The sequence below is a fragment of the Euphorbia lathyris genome, chromosome 9, assembly GCF_963576675.1.
Source record: "Euphorbia lathyris chromosome 9, ddEupLath1.1, whole genome shotgun sequence".
Classification (NCBI taxonomy): domain Eukaryota; kingdom Viridiplantae; phylum Streptophyta; class Magnoliopsida; order Malpighiales; family Euphorbiaceae; genus Euphorbia; species Euphorbia lathyris.
The window spans coordinates 686,199-708,157 of NC_088918.1; positions in this window are offsets into that span (position 1 = coordinate 686,199).

The following is a 21,959-nucleotide window of genomic DNA, read 5'->3' on the forward strand; positions in this document are numbered from 1 at the left end:
TCTCACAAGCTTCATATATATAGATATCTGGACAGTTACATAGATCCGATGAAACGTCGTTCATCAGGATTGGGGATCTGATTTGAGATAACAGGATGGGTAGATTCGTCTTTGTCACATGTTCATCTCATTGGTATTAATAGGTATAAATAATCCTCAGACTCAAAGGAATGTTAATTGGTCATCCTGAATTACTGAATGTGAGACTTTGATCGCGTGGTCCCACGATCCTTAACAGAGATGACTCTGGGGTGTGAACTACAAAGGTTGGGTGTCACAGGAGGTAATGTCAGGGTAGTTATACATTGGATTGAGCATTTATCACTCCCGACGAATGGGAGATACGTCCAAGGATCGCTTGTGGAAGACTCGACTCTAAATCCTTGTAAGGTGATAGCTTAAGAGTAGAAATACAGATTTCACTTAACCTATCTATTTGAGTTGACTCGGTCTGTACAAGTAAAATGAACGTCTCGCTATATATGACTTGACATCATCCATAGTCATAAGATTCAGTTCAAGGATGTAGTTGATAAAGGATCGAATTATACTGTAACTAATACGGAAGGGTTAACGGCAGAATCAACCTGTCTTCTTAACGGACTCTGGGGGAATGATTACGGACATGCCGATAACATGCTCTATTCATCATTCCGTTATGCAAGGATTAATTATAATTCTTGGAGAAATTAATTTAATAGTTGCATACAGCCAGAAGTAGTAAGGACCTAATGGATCACACATAAGACTTGGAAACAAAAGAGAGATGGATCTGATTAATAGATGGAAGCCCAGTTGAGCCCAGTAAGGCCCATGGATAAGGGGGGGTCGAAATTATATGTATTAAAGGAAGGAATTAATTTATTCCACTCTTCCTAATTTGATTAGGATTGTGAAATTAAATTAATTAAGAGATAATCAAGTTAGGAGTTTTAATTAGATTAATATACTTCTATTATTATCTAACTAGGTTATTTATTATTATCCTAATTATATTGGATATATAGTAAGATAATAATTAGAAATCCTATTCCGAATTGGATTCCTATTAAGTAACCTATTCCTATCTAACTAGGGTTTAGAGACAAACTAATATATATACCCCCTTCCCTTTGGAATTTCGACATACACAAACCTCCCCCTACATGTGATTTTCGAAATTGCTTCTAGGGAGAGAAAGTGAATTCCATCTCCAAGTTCGTGGACAAGAATTCATACGGCTTCCGTCAATCGATTAATCTCTTCCATCTCTTTTCTCTTTGATCTTGTGTTGATTTGTTAGAGACAATCTATTTTGGTTGCATCTCATAAGGGTTGATTCTAACTTAATCTCACCGTGTTCACGAAAGAAGGAAAAACAAACAAAAGGGAGAATTCGTTTTTCTTCGCCTACATCAGGTCAGTTCACTATTTCGAGGATTCCTGGAGATTTAACCGTCGGATCGTCGCGAGTTTTGGACAGTAGCTTCTAGACACATTCTTCCACGTTTCCACCGAAGGGATCGTCGTTCGGAGGTCTGGAAGGTCTATTTCGAATAGGGGCAGATTGGTAAACAGTTTACATCTCCTTTGAAGTTGTGGGCACTTCGTTTGCAACGGTAGATTGATCATCGAAAGGTATATCTTCTTATCCCTCTTTATATGAAATAACGATTAACGGACCCTATGGTTAAAAGGAAGTAGGCTAAAATTTTTATATTTCCGCCGCTATACCTTAGCCCTATTTCCTACACATGTAAGATGCATATGCACATAAAATCCTAATTGCTTCTAGCCTTGCCACTGGGGCAAAGGTCTCACCATAGTCAATACCTTCTTGCTGACTGTAGCCCTGAGATACAAGTCTTGCCTTGTTTCTGACTACGTTTCCTTGTTCATCCAGCTTGTTTCTGAAGACCCATCTCGTTCCAATGGTCTTTTGGCTCCTTGGATGTGGCACTAGTTCCCATACATTATTCCTCCTGAATTGGTCGAGTTCCTCTTGCATGGCATTCATCCAGTATTCGTCATGCTCAGCTTCGGCAAAGTTCTTCGGCTCCTGAACTGAGACGAAAGCTACATTGCCAAGATACTTCCTTAGTTGATTCCTAGTCATCAGCGTATTTCCAGCTGAGTCAAGAATTGCATTTTCTGAATGCCCTCTTGGGACTCTTATCTCCTTGGTAGACTCGTGTCTTGTTCTATTTGTGTTTCAACATTCTCTGCAGAAGTAGATTGGTCAGTGAAAGTAATTTTAGGTTCACTCTTACTCTTGGTCAGCCGTTTTGTGAAGGACTCAGTAGCTGGTTCTTGATCAGCAGGTGCTGAGTTTGGTTCATCTTCTATCAGCGGCTGGTATCTTCCTGCAGGGTCAGTTTCATCGAATTGCACATGTATAGATTCTTCTAATACTTGAGTTCTCTTATTAAAAACTCTGTATGCTTTGCTATTTGTTGAGTAGCCTAGAAAGATAGCCTCATCAGTTTTTGAATCAAATTTGGCTAAGCTATCTTTGGTATTTAAAATAAAACATCTACAGTCAAATGCACGAAAGTATCCAATGTTGGGCTTTCGTCCTTTCCAAAGTTCATAAGGGGTTTTCTTAAGTATAGGTCTAACTAGAGCCCTATTCAGAATATAGCATGATGTGTTAACAGCTTCTCCCCAAAAATACTTTGGAAGCCTATGCTCATCCAGCATTGTCCTGGCAATCTCAACCAGAGTTCTGTTCTTCCTTTCAACAACCCCATTTTGCTGAGGCGTTCTAGGAGCAGAGAAGTTGTGGTCAATGCTGCTGGCTTCACAGAATTCAACAAACTTTTGGTTTTTGAATTCTCCACCGTTATCACTACGGATATGAGCTAACTTTAGGTCTTTCTCATTTTCAATTTTTCTAACCAAATTTGAAAAAGTCTCAAAGGTCTCATCTTTGCTGGTCAGCAAGATAACCCACGTATACCGAGAGAAGTCATCTACAATGGCCAAGGAAAATCTTCTTCCACCCAGACTCAGCGGCTGGACTGGACCAAAGAGATCCAAGTGTAGTAACTCTAACGGTCGTTTAGTTGAGACAATGTTTTTACTATGAAAAGATTGTTTGGTTTGTTTTCCAGCTTGGCAAGCGTGGCATAGTTGATCTTTTTGAAATTTAAGTTCAGGCAGTCCCTCAACCAATTGCTTTCTTGCTAATTTGGCCAGGAGGTCCATGCTTACATGACCAAGTCTCCTGTGGCATAGCCAGGAATTTTCTTCCTTTGTGACTAAGCATACAGTTTTTGAAAACTTCTTTTCTAGGTTCAGCATGAAGACATTGTCTATCCGAGGGGCAGTTAAGATTAACTCATTTGTTTTTCCCTCATATATTTTACATCCAGTATCATCAAATATAACTTTTCTTCCATTATCACATAGCTGAGCTACGCTGAGTAAGTTATATTTGAGTCCGCTGACTAGGGAGACAGATTCAATAGTGGGATTACCTCCAACGGTGCCTGATCCTACTATCTTACCCTTTCTGTTGTCTCCAAAACTTACGCTTCCTCCTCGTTTACGTTCAAACGTGATGAATTGAGTTTCATCACCCGTCATATGCCTTGAGCATGCGCTGTCAATAAACCACATTTTTTACTTCTCGGCACATCTCAGGCTTACCTGCATTGTAATCAGTTTCCTTTAGGTACCCAATTCTTTTTGGGTCCTGACTTGTTAGGTTCAACAGGTAAAGCATCATATTTTATTTTGTGGCGACATATATTGATAGTATGGCCACTTTTTCCACAGAAGTCACAACTGACTTTCTGTTTAGGATTCTTTACTGACTTGTCAGCACCCCAGTGCTGAGCGTGCCAGCACACCTTAGTGGTGTGTCCTAACTTCCCACAAAAGTCACACTGGACTCTTCGCTGGGGATCACGTCTCTGCTGAGTACCTTGATACTGAGTTCTCAGAGGAAAATCGTTTTTGTGTGGAACCTTTAATTGGTTCTGAATGGTTGTGACATCCTTCCTCAGTTTCTTTGAAACTGACTGGACTTCAGAGACAGACTCATGAATGGTTTTCATATTTTCATGCAAAACTGAGTTGTCCTGAAGAAGGTATCTGAGGTCACTCAGTTTGACCTCTTCCACCTCATCACAGCGCCTGCTGAGTGCTTTAATCTTCTTGTTACACTTTTTGACAAGTGTATAAAGATCACTAAGGGCATTACCCGTTTCATTTCTGAGTTGAGAGAGTGAGATTACCTCATTAGATTGCTCTTCATTTTCTGACTCATCAGATTGGTCAGCATGCTCAGAAATGCATGGTTCAGCAAGTTCGTCAGCCATGAAACATATCTTTGCTGACTCTGTGGCCTCAGCTTCAGTAGATGAAGAATCATCACTGTCACTCCATGTTGCCACCATTGCCTTCTTCCCATTCTTTTTGTCATTCCTCAGAGTTGGGCAGCTTGACTTGATGTGTCCGGTTTGATGGCACTCAAAGCATGTAATGGGCTTTGAGTTGTCCTTCTTGAATTTGCTGTCACTTGAGTCAGCCTTATACTTGTCAAATTTTCTATAAGGCTTTTTGGAGTATTTGTCATTCCTTTTGAACAGCCTTTTCATTTTCCTCGTGAACATAGCCATCTCCTCATCGTCAGTTGAGCCCTCATCAGTTGAGTCAGCTTTCATGACAAGTGATTTTTGCTTCTTGTCTTTGGATTTTTCTTTCACCTCGAAATTCTTCATGGATATCTCATGGGTCAGCAGTGAGCCGATGAGTTCATCATATTTATAGGTGGTTAAATCCTGAGCTTCTTCAACGGCTGTCTTCTTGGCTTGCCAATCCTTAGGAAGACTTCTAAGAATCTTCTTGACTTGTTCTTCTTCAGTGAAGATTTTTCCAAGTCTTTTGAGCTCATTTATGATGTTGGTGAATCTTGCATTCATCTCAGAAATCCCCTCATCATTGTTCATTTCGAACAGCTCATACAATCTCATTTGCTGGTTGACCTTGGACTCCTTCACCTTGTTGGTTCCTTCGTAGGTCACTTCCAGCTTCTTCCAGATCTCCTGTGCTGATTCACAACTTGATATTTTGTTGTATTCTGCAGCATCCAGCGCACAGTGAAGCATATTTATAGCCGAAGCATGATTTTGTAACTTCTTGAGATCATCCTCTGTCCATTCAACCTCAGCTTTAACAATTACTGGCCAGCGACAACTTTCACAGGTACAAACGGGCCTTGGACTATAGATAGCCAGGCACTTATGTTTGTAGCTTGAATGAAGTTCTTCATCCTATTCTTCCAAAAGGTATAGTTTGACCGAAGAATAGGGGAGGCCTAGTAATGGACAGCCCCTCAGGTAATATCTGAGTTGTCTGGTTTCCAGGGAGAAACCGAGTGCTGTTTTCACCCATGGTATGGATCAACTCAAGGTTGTTAGACCTTTAGTAATGAGCTTTTAGGCTCTGATACCACTTGTTGGTCCCTTGTAAGGTTGCAAGTATAGTTCCAAGGGGGGGGGGTTAGGAACTATTCTACCTTTTTAAATTGATTAGGGCAGATTTCTTTTCTTTGAGAAAAGATTATATAACAGCGGCGCTTAGCAATCAGCAAGACACTGGCTTAGTCAACTAGTGACTAGGTCAGCTTCGTTGCTTAGGTCAGGAAATAGCATTTAGAGTCTATTCCTGAACTAACTCGTTGGTAGCGCACAACTCAGCTTGACTTCTTTTTAGTTAGTCAGCTTTAGTTTGTTTTAAGCAAGCAATATATTAAGGAGTTAAGGGTTAGAAATACTTCACTCAACGGAGTTATCCAGGTTCGGCTTCTTCTAAGCCTACGTCCTGTCCCCAGAACACGTTCCGAGATTTCCAATTCACTACTGAGCTCTTTAAAGGTAGAGACTCGAAAACCCTTTACAAATCAGAAGCTGAGTATAACAAGAGTACCTTCCTCTATACCTCTACTCACTTCTATTCAAATTCACTAAGTACTTAAAACCGAGTACTCAGCTTCTCCTTTCTAATTCCTAGAAATGATTAAGATTTGTCCTAAACAACAATTGCTAGAACACCTTAGATGATTGAGAATTAATCACTCTAGACTTTTACACAAATGTATAAGCTTGTAGTGTAAGAATTTGCTTTGCTTTTGATGGAGAACTTTTGTATACTTTTGGTCAGCGTAACGGCTTTGCACAAAGTTCTCTATATAATGTGGATTCTGAATGCTCTATTTATAGAGAGCTGTGAGAGCTTCTGGTTATTTCGAATTTTGAAATAACCGTTGGAGGCAAACGGCTATAGGTCGTTTTCACTCAGTCTGTCAGCAGTTCTCTTGGCCAATCAGATTCCAGCATCTTCTGTTCTTCGGTCAGTGTGACAGTATGTTCCTCCATTTTAGGTAACGTCAACCAGACAGCTTGCTGCGTCTCCTGATCTTTACTAAAAGAGGAAATACTTTTTCTGGAAGCTGCTTTGTGGTCAGCTGCTGTCTTGTATGTTTTGTCGGGACAGCTCAGCAGCTTCATGCCGAAGTTGTCTACGTGGATCTTCTGGATCCTTCTTTGTTCAGCATGCGTTTCATCACTTCAACGGCAGCGTTTTGAAATACGCGGGCTGAGTGATCTTGGGCTTGTTTGACTTGGGCCTTGACTTGGGCCTTGACTTCCATATGGGGCTTGAGCCTTATGATCTTTATGTCTTATAATAAATTATAAACTTAACATTGAACAAACACATTAGTAACAATAAATCAAAGCATTTAAACTTAGTGTGTTGTAGAATATTTAATTTCACTTAATTTATTTTGTCAAATCAAAATCCTGTGGAAAGGTGTTTCAACAGAAATAATTTACAATTTCCGACGCATTTCCGTCGCATTATCTGTCGGTAATGTATTTAAATAAATATTCTGAAAAATAGTTCACCGACACACATAGGTCGGTGATGTTCTCGGAATCTCCGACACATGTCACCTACTAAAAGTAGTCGGCATTTCCGACACATAACGCCTACTAAAGAATGTGTCGGTGATGTTTTTGTGTTGGTAAAAATTTCTCGCAACTGCTTACCTACGAGGTCAACGCCGACACAAGTGAATCTGTCGGAATTCCGTCGGTGATGACGATCACCGACACAAATAGGTCCATCACCGACGGATTGTCATCGTCGGTGATACCGATTTTTCTTATAGTGAATGTCATATTTTCTATGGAACTACATTTTCGATTTTAGAAAATCATCTTTTTTGGAACTTTCTTTCTCTAAACATTAACTTTCTCTCTCTTTACCAAACATCATCTAAATAATCTCGAAATAAAAAAGTTGAAGAATTAAAGTTGCTTAGAATATTAGTAGTTCTTAAAATATGTCATTTTTGAAGTTGTTAATGGTGATTTTAATAGTATCAATCGAAAAATTCCTTATTTTGCTAAAGTTGAAAACCTCAGTCCTTGTTTTGACAAAAAGTAAACTACAGTCCTTTATCTGAAAATTAGTGAAACCACATGGGTTTTATTTGAACTTTACCCTATAAATTATGTTTATAATATCCCAGGAGAAAAATAGAAGAAAAAAGTGGTTATGCGAAAAAAATAAATAAAGGCTTAATGTTCCTCAAACCCTCTTAATTTGTCTAAATTGGTCATTTTACCTTTTCAACTCATCGAATATCTTATTTACCTTCTTAATTCCATAAAACTGGTATTTCTTACCCTCTTAACTTGTCCAAATTGGTCATTTTACCCCTTCACAACTCATCGAATGTCCTATTTACCCTCTTAACTCAATAAAAGTAGTATTTCTTGTTGAAACACCTTTCCACATGATTTTGATTGGGTGTTGTTAAACCCAGCCCCAATTTCCTGTTGGAAATTAGGCTAAGGTATAGCAGCGGAAATATAAATTTTTTAACCTATTTCCATTTAACCATAGGATCCGTTAATCGTTATTTCATATAAAGAGGGATAATAAGAATTACCACTTGATGATCAATCTACCGTTGTTAATGAAGTGCCCACAACTCTTCCCCGAGTTCCCAAACACGAAATAAAACACGGGAAGATTAATTTAGAATCAACCGTTGAATAGCAACCAAAGTAGATTGCCTCTAACTAATCAACACAAGATCAAGGATAAGAGAAATAGATGAAATCAATTGATCGGAAAGAAGCCGTAGAAAATCTCGTCCTCGAACTAGGGGTGTCGAAATTTTCTCTCTCTTGCACTATATGGATTTCGAAAATCTCTAGGGCTTGCTCTCTTGGGATTTCGAAAATCACTAGGGGAGGGGTATTTATAATCTCTTGTATCTAATCCCTAGTTAGATAGAATTAGGTTACTGAATAGGAATTCAATTCGGAATAGAATTCCTAATTATTATCTCATTATATATCTAATATATTAAGGATAATAATAATAACCTTATTGGATAATAATAGGAGTATTATAATCTAATTAAAACTCCTAACTTATTTATCTCTTAATTAATTTAATTCATAATCCTAATCTAATTAGGATTTAACGAAATCAAATTAATTATTCATGTGTCTAGCTACATCAATTTCTACCCCCCCCCCTTGGTCCATGGGCCTTATTGGGCTCAATTAGGCTTCCATCAATTAATTAACATTTATCTCTCTTTTAGGTTCCAAGTCTTATGTGTGACCCATTAGGTTCTTATTGCATCTAGCCGTATGCAACGTTATTAAATTAATTTTCAAAGAATTATATTTAATCTTTTCATAATGGAATGATGTACAGAGTATGTGATTAGCAAGTCCGTAATCATTCCCCCAGAGCTATAAGAAGACATGTTGATTCTGTCGTTAACCTTTCCGTATTAGTTACAGTATAATTCGATCCTTTATCAACTACATCCTTGAACTAAATCTTATGACTATGGATGATGTCAAGTCACATATAGCGAGACGTTCATTTTACTTGTATAGGCCGAGTCAACTCAAATAGATAGGTTAAGTGAAATCTATATTTCAAGTCTTAAGCTATCACCTTGCAAGGATTTAGAGTCGAGTCTTCCACAAGCGATCCATGGATGTATCTCCCATTCATCGGGAGTGATAAATGCTCAATCCAATATATAACGATCCCGCAATCACTTCTTGTGATACCCAATGTCTACTGTTCACACCCCAGAGTCATCTCTGTTAAGGATCGTGTCACACCAGAGTCAAAGCGTCACATTCCGTAATCCAGAATACCAATTAATATTCCTTTGAGTCTGAGGATTAGTTATACCTATTAATACCAATGAGATAAACATGTGACAAGGACGAATCTACCCATCCTGTTATCTCAAATCGGATCCCCAATCCTAATGAACAACTTTTCATCGGATCTATGTAACTGTCCAGATATCTGTATATATGAAGCTTGTGAGATCAGCTTTCTGTCGGACAGAAGACATTGTTACATACAAGTCTCAATAGTGACATATCAATCCTAAACATATCACTTGACTTGGGGTGGTTTTAAGTTTATTAGTTTATTATAAAGTTTTGTCTCACTTCATGCTTGTATGAACACTTTATAATCACTTTAAACAAACTTACGGATTTCCTTTTATTAGACTTTATTTAGTGCTTAAAAGGGATTGCCTTTATATAGTTATAAAACATATATCTCATTAAACAAATGATATAAAGAACAATTCATTTACATTAAGTTTGTATCCTAGAACAATTGTCTATAGGACACTAAACCCCAACATACTCCCACTTGGACTAAAGCCAATTGTTTCTAAAACTTATCCCAGTAGAAGTTAAATGACGATCATGTATTCTCTGGGTTAAAGGCTTTGTCAACGGATCTGCAACGTTGTCCTCTGTAGGTACTCTTTCTATTCTCACATCTCCTCTAGCCATAATATCTCTAATGATGTGGTATCGCTTAAGGTAATGCTTGGACGCATTATGAGACCGTGGTTCCTTTGCTTGCGCAATGGCTCTATTGTTATCACAGTACAATGTAATGGGATTGACAATGTCAGGCACCACACCTAGTTCTGTAATGAACTTTCTAATCCAAACCGCTTCCTTTGCTGCTTCCGCAGCTGCGATATACTCTAACTCGGTCGCAGAGAAAGCTACGCTTCCCTGCTTGGAACTCTTCCAGCTGACCGCGCCCCCATTCAAGATAAACAGGTATCCTGATTGGGATTTAAAATCATTCTCATCTGTGAGATGACTTGAATCTGAAAATCCTTCTATTTTCAGATCACCTTCTCCGTACACTAGAAACATATCTTTAGTTCTTCTCAAGTACTTAAGAATGTTCTTGACGGCAATCCAATGCTCGTCTCCCGGATTTCCTTGGTAACGACTCGTTACAGATAACACGAACGCTACGTCAGGTCTAGTGCATAGCATAGCATACATAATCGAACCGATTGCGCTGGCGTACGGGACTACAGCCATGCGTCTTTTGTCATCATCAGTTTTAGGACATTGATGATTGTTTAACTTTACTCCATATAGCATGGGTAAGTTACCTCATTTCGATTCAAGCATGCTAAACCGATTTAGCACCTTTTTAATGTATGTAGCCTGTGAAAGACCAAGCAGTCTTCTCGATCTATCTCTGTAGATCTTTATACCAAGTATATAAGCTGCTTCACCAAGGTCTTTCATTGAGAAGTTACCAGATAACCATACTTTTACCGACTGTAGTAGAGCAATGTCATTTCCCATTAATAATATATCGTCCACATATAGTATGAGAAATGCTATAGAGCTCCCCCTTGCTTTCTTGTAAATGCAAGCTTCTTCGCAATTTTGTTCGAAACCAAATTGTTTTATGGTTTCGTCAAAACGTTTATTCCAGCTTCTTGATGCTTGCTTGAGTCCATAAATGGATCTCTGAAGTTTGCAAACTTTATTTGCATCCTTCGAAATGAAACCTTCAGGCTGCATCATATATACATCGTCAAGTAGGTTTCCGTTTAGGAAAGCTGTTTTCACATCCATTTGCCAAATCTCATAATCGAAATGAGCGGCAATTGCAAGCATGATTCTGATTGATTTGGACATAGCCACAGGAGAGAAAGTTTCGTCATAATCAATTCCTTGCTTCTGACGATATCCTTTCGCTACTAACCTAGCTTTGTAGGTGCTAACCTTTCCATCCATGTCTGTCTTCTTTTTTGAAGATCCATCTGCACCCAATGGGTATTATCCCTTCGGGTGGATCAACCAAAGTCCACACTTGGTTAGTATACATGGAATCCATTTCAGAATCCATGGCCTCAAGCCATGCTTTAGAATCTGGACTAGTAAGAGCCTCTTCGTAGTTTTCGGGTTCGTCGTCTAACACGGGAACCTCATTATCATCTCCCACTAGAAAACCATATCTAACTGGGAGTTCACGAACTCGTGGCACTGGAGTCTCATCTAATGGGACTCCTTTGGGTACCTCAACCGCCTCTGTTGTTTCAGTCGGTGTTTCTTCTTTTTGAACTTCGTCAAGTTCAATCATGCTTCCCTTTTGTGTTTCTTCGAGAAACTCTTTCTCTAAGAAGGTTGCATGTTTGGATACTATCACTTTCTGATCATCTGGATGATAGAAGTAATATCCCACAGTTTCCTTAGGGTATCCAATGAAGAAACATTTATCAGATTTCGAATCTAGTTTGTCGGACGCAATGCGTTTGACAAATGCTAAACAACCCCATACTCTCATAAATGAAAACACGGGTTTCCTACCAACGAACAATTCATATGGTGTGGAACTAGCGGATTTAGTTGGTACTCGATTTAGGGTGAAGAGAGCAGTTTCTAAGGCATAGCCCCAGAACGTCTTTGGAAGTAAGGCCATGCTCATCATGGATCGTACCATATCTAGTAGGGTACGGTTTCTCCTATCGGATACACCATTGTGTTGTGGTGTATAGGGAGGTGTCCATTGTGAGCATATCCCACATTCAGTTAGATAATTTAGAAAATCATCTGAAAGATATTCGCCACCTCGATCAGATCGAAGCGTCTTTATTTTCTTTCCTAATTGATTTTCTACTTCATTCTTGAAGCATTTGAATTTCTCAAAAGCTTCTGATTTGTGCTTCATCAAGTAGATGTAACCATATCGGGTATGGTCCTCTATGAAGCTTATGAAGAATCTGAATCCTCCTCTTGCTTGGACTGACATAGGACCGCATACATCTGAATGAATAAGTCCTAGAGTGTCTGATACACGCTCACCTTTTTATTGCTAAAGGGTGTCTTTGTCATTTTACCTTTTAAACATGATTCACATGTTTCCAATGATTCAGGATCAATTGAATTTATAAGCCCATCTTGATGTAGCTTAAGCATGCGTCTTTTGTTTATATGGCCTAAACGAAAAGGCCACAAGTAAGTTGAATTATCTAGCTTATGTCTTTTGGTATCAATTGCGAAAACAAAAATTTTGTTATCTAACACATAAATCCCATTTTGTGATATTCCTGAAAAATAGAAGATCGAAGCTCTATAAAAATTGCAACGTTTGTCTTTTATTGAAATATGAAAAAGCCGTCGTCAACAAGGCGGCTAATAGAAATAATATTTCTAGATATTCCTGGAATATCCTCAGGCTCCATCCGGTATCAAGTACCAAAAGATTCAGAATGTGAAATTTCAATATAAAACATACCAGATGTTGAAGTCCCAGCTTCTTCCCCTTTTGAGGAAGGCTAGGTACACCAACAGTTTCCTTTTCCAATGCCCCAAGTCACCACAATAGTAGCACTTTCCTTTGGACTTCTTTAATTCCTTTCCCTTCGTTTCGGTGAGCACAGCCCCCTTGCTTTTATCAAGATGGTTTGGATTGAGAGAGACCCCTTTCCTTTTTTTTCTAGATCCTTCAATAGCAAGGGCCAGTATCTCCTCGTTTTCTTTTATAATGGGCTGGACTGACTCGAGCATATGTGCAAGCTCTACAAGAGAGGTTTGCAAGCCACTCATTTGGTAGTTCATGATGAACTGTGAGTAACTCTCGGGGAGGGACTAAAGAAGTAAGTTTTCACTTAGTTCATGGTCCATCGCATCTCCAATACTAGAAAACTTGGTGATAAGGCTGATCATCTTGGCACAGTGTGCCATTACAGATGTGCCCACATGCATCTTGCTTTTATATAACTCATTTGTTATTTTGAAGCGTTCGCACCGAGTTTCATTCACAAATAACTCTTTTAGGTGCTTGACCATGGAATAGGCATCCATATCTGAATGTAGTTGCCCTTTTACTTCCGGTGTTAGGGATGCAAGTATGATGTCTCCCGTTTGATCATCATCAGATTTATGCTTCAAGTAAGCATAAAATTCTTGGTAGGGAGCATCATCTGTTGGGTAAGGGGGTATCAGTGTATCAAGTACATACCCTTTCCTCTCGAACTTCAAAACAATTTTGAGGTTGCGATACCAGTCGGTGAAGTTTGAACCATTCAATTTGTTATCGATAAGAATGTTTTGCAGATTGGTGTTAGTCATGATTTTAAGAGTGTGTTTAATTAAACCTGGGAGTGAGAAAGAGTAAACGTATGTCATTCATTTGCTTAAAGTATATCAATCTAAAATTATAGGCCTTTTAGTTTATTTTAGATTGCTCCCACTGTTTTGCCAAATTAATAGCCCTCCATATTAATTCGAAGAATTTCACAAATCCTTTAGTGAGCTAGGATCCTAACTCCTGAGATTTCACCTTGAGTTTGCTCAACAAGCTAGTCTCATTCGTTAGGTAGATTCATGTAATCAATCACATCTTTAATGTGATTCCTAGGTTATTGGGTTACTAACCACATTAGTAACTAATATGCTATTCACATTAATCCCAACCATCTTGCCCATTAGTTTATGACAACATGAGTTTGCTCATCCAATTATCATAATCTAATTTAAGTATTACCCCATATTCATGAAAAGTAATTTTCGATAATTCAGGTGTTACCGAAAGGACCCCGAGCTTGAGTTTGCTCAACAACCCAAAGGCCCTCAGCACTGCCGGCTGAATTATAATATCAGGGAGGGGCAACCGACTTTAATAACTTGTTTATTTACTTAACTTTTTAATGAGGGATTTTATTTTAGGTCTCATAATCTAACTTAGTCTTGATTTGCTTTAGCATACATCAGACACATACATTCACATACATTGGCGTTATGGACATATCATCTAAATTATTCCGTCGAGCCAGAGACGGAATAAAAGGGCAAACCTAAGGAAATAATAACTATTACATATTTCTCTTTAGGTCCTCCGTCTTCTCCATGGCGCCTTGAAATTACATATTAATTTCTATACTACTAAAGAAAACTTCAATTGAATTGAAGGGAATCAGATGAGAGGAGAAATTACAATAGATAGTAGAAAGGCAGGACTCGCAGGCCCTATTTCAAAAATACCAAAAGACTAAAAGAGGGTCCAAATATGTCCATAACTCCAAACATGCATAGACTCAATTAAAAAAATTTAATTGGTTGATTACATAACTATCTTATGTAATATTTATGCTAATCACATTAACTTATCAAATTAATTTTCATCCAATTTTACTTCTAATAGTTTCGTATCTTTTATATTAATTTTTAGATTAATATAACTATACAAAACTTTAATTATGCACGTTCCAATTATTTTGATTTTAATTCATTTAACATTTTGATTTACAAATTGGAAAAACAAACTTTTAAACAAATTTTCATTCGATAATCAAAACAGAAAACTATCAATCTCTGAAACATATATATATTTAAATATATAAAACCGATTTTAAACAATTTAAAATCAAGTGGGTCTCGAGCCGGGCCCGAGAGTGGGCTGCTACCGATTGGCAGCAGCCCTAGCGCGGCTAAACCGCCGCTGCCTTGCGGCAGCGGCGGCCAGGCGCCGCGCGACAGCGGCCAGTCGCGCCGCGAGGCGCGACTCGGGCTGCTGTCGTATTTATTTTTTTTAAATAATTTTAAATATATATATATATATCAGTTCTAAAACGGTTTTAAAACGATTTTCAGAAAATAGGAAAAACTACTATAGATTTCCGTTTTATCTTTAGAATTAATAAAACTAATTTTATCAATCTAACTATAAAACTAATAGATTTCGTTATAATGATTATCAACCAAAATAATTAGGAACATACGCATAATCTGTTTTAATTAACAATTAATTAAAACTTATTTATCTTTAGAATTAACTAATCAAAACAATTTGTTAATTAATCCTAACTATAAATATTCATTCAATCCTATTGAAAACTTCTAAATTTTCATATATGAAATAACGGATTTAACGATGGCTCTGATACCACTGTTGGAAATTAGGCTAAGGTATAGCAGCGGAAATATATAAATTTTAACCTATTTCCATTTAACCATAGGATCCGTTAATCGTTATTTCATATAAAGAGGGATAAGAAGAATTACCTCTTGATGATCAATCTACCGTTGTTAATGAAGTGCCCACAACTCTTCTCCGAGTTCCCAAACATGAAATAAAACACGGGAAGATTAATTTAGAATCAACCGTTCAATAGCAACCAAAGTAGATTGCCTCTAACTAATCAACACAAGATCAAGGATAAGAGAAATAGATGAAATCAATTGATCGGAAAGAAGCCGTAGAAAATCTCATCCTCGAACTAGGGGTGTCAAAATTTTCTCTCTCTTGCACTATATGGATTTCGAAAATCTCTAGGGCTTGCTCTCTTGGGATTTCGAAAATCACTAGGGGAGAGGTATTTATAATCTCTTGTATCTAATCCCTAGTTAGATAGAATTAGGTTACTGAATAGGAATTCAATTCGGAATAGAATTCCTAATTATTATCTCATTATATATCTAATATATTAAGGATAATAATAATAACCTTATTGGATAATAATAGGAGTATTATAATCTAATTAAAACTCCTAACTTATTTATCTCTTAATTAATTTAATTCATAATCTTAATCTAATTAGGATTTAACAAAATCAAATTAATTATTCATGTGTCTAGCTACATGAATTTCGACCCCCCCTTGGTCCATGGGCCTTATTGGTCTCAATTGGGCTTCCATCAATTAATTAACATCTATCTCTCTTTTAGGTTCCAAGTCTTATGTGTGACCCATTAGGTTCTTATTGCTTCTAGCCGTATGCAACGTTATTAAATTAATTTTCAAAGAATTATATTTAATCTTTGCATAACGGAATGATGTACATAGTATATGATTAGCAAGTCCGTAATCATTCCCCTAGAGCTATAAGAAGATAGGTTGATTCTGTCGTTAACCTTTCCGTATTAGTTACAGTATAATTCGATCATTTATCAACTACATCCTTGAAATGAATCTTATGACTATGGATGATGTCAAGTCACATATAGCGAGACATTCGTTTTACTTGTACAGGCCGACTCAACTCAAATAGATAGGTTAAGTGAAATCTATATTTCAAGTCTTAAGCTATCACCTTGCAAGGATTTAGAGTCGAGTCTTCCACAAGCGATCCATGGATGTATCTCCCATTCATCGGGGGTGATAAATGCTCAATCCAATATATAATGATCCCGCAATCACTTCCTGTGATACCCAATGTCTACTGTTCACACCCCAGAGTCATCTCTGTTAAGGATCGTGTTACACCAGAGTCAAAGCATCACATTCCGTAATCCAGAATACCAATTAATATTCCTTTGAGTCTGAGGATTAGTTATACCTATTAATACCAATGAGATGAACAGGTGACAAGGACGAATCTACCCATCCTGTTATCTCAAATCGGATCCCCAATCCTAATGAACAACTTTTCATCGGATCTATGTAACTGTCCAGATATCTGTATATATGAAGCTTGTGAGATCAGCTTTCTGTCGGACAGAAGACATTGTTACATACAAGTCTCAACAGTGACATATCAATCCTAAACATATCACTTGACTTGGGGTGGTTTTAAGTTTATTAGTTTATTATAAAGTTTTGTCTCACTTCATGCTTGTATGAACACTTTATAATCACTTTAAACAAACTTACGGATTTCCTTTTATTAGACTTTATTTAGTGCTTAAAAGGGATTGCCTTTATATAGTTGTAAAACATATATCTCATTAAAACAAATGATATAAAGAACAATTCATTTACATTAAGTTTGTATCCTAGAACAATTGTCTATAGGACACTAAACCCCAACATTTCCCACCTCTAGTCCCGTGAAAGGACGAAAATACCCTTTGAGGCTTTGAGGTGGGAAATGGGGAAAAAAACCTCTCCTGGCACACGGGCGTGAGGTAAATCACCACAGGGTGAGGCGTGAGGCTATCACGTCCGCCCCTACGGTGAGGCGTGATAGCCTCACGCCTCACCCTGTGGTGAGGCATGATTACCTCACGCCCGCATGAATAAATCCAAAAAAATTGTTGCTAATTATGGTTAACTCGAATTATTCGTTTAGAAATAAAAATTACGGCATTTTAACTCGGATTACCCTTTAACAAATAAAATTTAACAACATAAACATTAAAATAAAAATTAATAAACATAAAAGAGTACATATAATATCAAAAGTGTTAAAATATATAAAGTTCTACTAAAATAATTTAGTTCGCCCGACGCCACGCGTCCATAAACTCATCCATCTCCCTCTTAATGAGTGGAGCATCCTCATCAGATCGGTGGGTAGCCGCTAGTTGGGTGACACGCCACAACCAGCTAATACTAAATAATAATATTAAATAATAATAAACTTACAAATTCGCTGTTGGTGCGAGCATAGTGGACCGGTCCATCCTGTGGTGCATGAAGAAGACGAGGATGCAAATATCGCATATACCAGTCCATGTAAGCAGGATCACAAACAGTGGGATCGTATCCAACTGGCCGGCATCTCCTCCGATCAATGCCCCGAGCCGATGGAAATCTCCGCTAGGTATCCTCAATTATGACAGAGGAATGCGTTAGCTTGTACGATAAAGACCTCCATGGTCGTACTGCTTTATCAGGTCTAATATGCTCAGCTGGGATAGGCTGAGTATATCCGACCTGTCGCAACGCTCGATCGGGCATATACGGCTCGACGATGTCTCTACATCGTATCCAACCGGCGTAGGACACTCGAAGCCGATCATCATTGGGGACATGACCATAAGGCAACCACGTCACCTGAAAAAAATACTCAATAATAAATAATAATATACTATAAATAATACTTAAATTAATTCTAAAAAATACTTAAATTAATTCTAAAATTTTATAAAATACCTCTGCTGCCGTCATACGGTCCAGCTGCCCGTGTATGGTATCTAGTCGGGCGGTCGTCTTGCCTGGTACCCTGACCTCCCATCTTAGTGCACGGGCATGGTCAGCTGGGATCACGTGAGCTAGTCTATGCGGTCGGAACATCGGAAAATACTCGTATATCCACGCCTGTAGTAGGGTCAAACATCTGCATATACCAGAACAGTCTCCTCTGCTCGCTATCCCCAGCTGGTCGCTATCCCCAGCTGCCGGTACAACGTGGAAAGTGTAGCAGACCCTTATGAAAGTCCAGCTGTCCTCTGACACCGCCGTAAACCTCAGCAAGATGGGCCGACCTAATCCTATCTCCACTCTTGTCAACAAACAAAGTGGATCCGAGCATAAGCCACATCCACGCTGTGGCCCGAGTAGCATCATCCCTACCCTGGATGACAAGCCTGTGTACAGAATCAACAAATACACCTCCACCACTCCAGAGATGTCGGGTTGGCGACAGAAGCTGCTCCCAATCCACCCCAAACATCATCATGCACATGGCATGCAGCCGGTCAGTAGTGGGAGACTTGGACACCATCGCACCGTCGATCGGGATCTGAAGAATCTACCATACATCATGCAGTTGGATAGTCATCTCCCCGAACGGCATGTGGAAGGAGTTCGTATCGGGCTGCCACTACTCCACGAATGCAGTCAACAGCGGAGTGTCGAGGTTTATAGTTAAAAATACAAATTACAATAAATGTTGACAAACTAAATTATTCTTACCTCGGGTGACGCATGATAGGGGCATTTCGTCCCTATCTTTTAGCGTGATTTACGGTTTAATTTTAGAAGAAATAAATAAGTTTAATTGCAAAAACAGAGTGTTTTAATAAAATAACGAAATAAAAATAAATTCCGTACTTTCGGTTAATTTTCCTTATTTTTGATTAATTTAGAAAATAAAACGTCAAGCTAACTCGGCTCTCGAGAATTGTATTTTAGGTACGAGCAAGGAGCGAAAATCCACCGACACACGCGGGGCATATCACCCTTCACGCGGGGCGTGGAACACTTGGTCAGAAATAATTGTTCAATCCACAGGCAGCACGTGGGATCTACTCACCGATACGCGGGGCGTATCAACCTCCACGCAAGGCGTGTAACATATGTCAGAAATGATAAGCCTAATCCTGAAAGTCAGACTGCATGGTCTCCCAGAGTCAAGTGCTCCTGTGTATAAATAGGAGTGACTAGCACTCATTTAATACAACCTTTTGATATACAATTGTTACTATAGTTTAAGTTCTTGTTATATAGTTTGAGATTTTATTTTATTTAGCAAAATTCTATCACCTTGAGAGCTTGTTCGTTAATTCCGGCATTCCGTCGAAGCTCCGTTCCATCTCCGTTCACCAAGCTCGAAAGCTCCACCTCCATATTTATAATTTATGATTCATAATCTCTTTTTCTATATATGTGTTAATGTTTGTTACTTGTTTTGATACTCATAATTGATTATTGTGTAGGAGAACGCGATTTCCGCCGCCATTCGGGCTATCTTTAGGGATTCATATAGGTGTTGCCTTACCGGAAGTGACTCTCCGGAAACCGTAGGAATTGACAAACCACGGAACTTACGGGCCCTAATTTCTGGTCCCAAGCATTAGACACGCCTTGACTAGGAACCACGTAGTCTAAGTACTTCACGGGTCGGTCACACTACACGTACTCGTCATTGCAAGAGTAAATCATTAACCATATATATATTGGGAGTCATTGTTTGTCATAGTTATAACTTATCGCCATCCGCATCATTTCGTAGAGTTTTTGTTATATAAATTTGTCTCACCCGTAGTTAGGAGTAGTTTGTAGTTGTTCCCCGAATCAACTTAAAGTATTCACCGCTTAGATAACATATAAAACCGAGTCGTTTAATACTTGTAGTTATAAATCCCGTGGATTCGATACCCGGTCTTAACCGGATTATTATTTGATACGATGGGGTACACTTGCCCCAAAGTAGTGGCGTCTAGTAGAGATAGAGCATTTAGGAAGATCACATCCATAGTCGTAACGCACTTATCATAATATATCATCGTCGTAGAAGCTCTACCCGTACGCTGCCCATCAAGTTTTTGGCGTCGTTGCCGGGGATTTATAATTTCTTACAATATTAGACAAAAACGTTTTATTGTTAGTCCAAGCATTATTTTTGTATAAATTGTTTATATATACTTTTCACTAATGTTAAGCCCAAAATATACCTAATATATCATCAATAATTACATCAATATTGCTACGAATTTATGCTATTTATACCTATTTAGAATGCTTTTACTCTCGAATATGTTTCTTTCTTGCAAGGTACGTAAATATTTGGTAAAATCCAAATAGGAACGAAAAGAGCTTAAAAACAGAATAAAAACCCTACAAAAGGAGTTAAAAACGACGAAGATCAATTACACCAAAACGAGGACAAAGACGAGGTCAGAAACAGAAGAAATGTCAAATTCTCGGTTGAGGAAACCAATTCTCGGTAGAGAATTTTATGAAAGCCGCGACCGAGAATCCACAATTCTCGGTCGCGACACGCGTTCTTCAGCAGCTCCTTCCCTTCGTCCGAAGACCAAATAAATGCTCCCCCATTCTCGGCCGAGAATTTGCATTCTCGGTAAGTGCAGAAATTCTGCCAAGTACAATGAACACATGTTAAATTCCAAGAAACGCGTTCGTTCAGGTGGATAAAGACGTCCTTTCACAATGGACACGACACTTCAACCACGACTCTTCAACATCTATAAATAAAGAGTTGACGGAGAGTTGAAAAAGATATAGAAGAAAGAGATTAGTATAGAATTTATGCAGAAATTCCGAGTCAAGTGATTCAGAATTTAGATTTCATTTCTGTAAAAAGCAATATGATGTACACACATTGTTTATTCAATAATAACAAACACAGTAGCGTTTAGACATTGTTCATATTTAGTTTACATTTTGGTAGTAGATAGACCAGTCTCTATTCCGAAGATTCAGCGAGAAGATTGAGTAGAGAATCCGCCCCTGAGCCTGACAAACTCTAACGAAACCCAAGGAAAGGATTGACAACCCGTTCACTTGCACGTCGTCGAATGTTTTCATGCTCCTTGTTCTTTGTAAACTTGTATCAATTTATATTCATCTAATAAAGTCCGTTCTATTCGATAGATTTTTATGCAGCACTTTGGTAAAGGATCCGAAGTGGACTGCTGGTGTTTTCATTAAAACGTAGTTTAATTCAAAATCTTTACAAGGAAACTTTGTTGAACACTTAGACAAATTATTATCTCGGTAGAGTTTTAATTTGGTTAAGGTAGCGATCTAACCCGACCGTAGGAGGATTGACTACAGTTCAAAGCCTAAAAATTAGAGGTTCCGTCATTTATTTCATCGTTATAATTTATACAAAGTTTAAAGTTGTTTTCTTTGCTTAATGCAAACGAATACATTTGTTTGCTTTTCTAAAAAGTACTAAACGTTCCTGTCTTGCAAATTCACTCCTAAATCAGAAGTATTTTCTAAACATCTTCATACTCTAATCTACTTCTCGTTCTAGCAATTTCAAAACCAAATCCGATTTATCAGTTTCCCTTATTATAAATTTTAAAAGTATATTTAACCAATTCAAAATAAGTTTTTGTTAAAAAAAGTTCCCCGTGGGATCAATATCTTTTATTACTACAAGCGTATACCGTGCACTTGCGGAAATCGCTCAACAAGTTTTTGGCGCCGTTGCCGGGGAACGCCAAAAT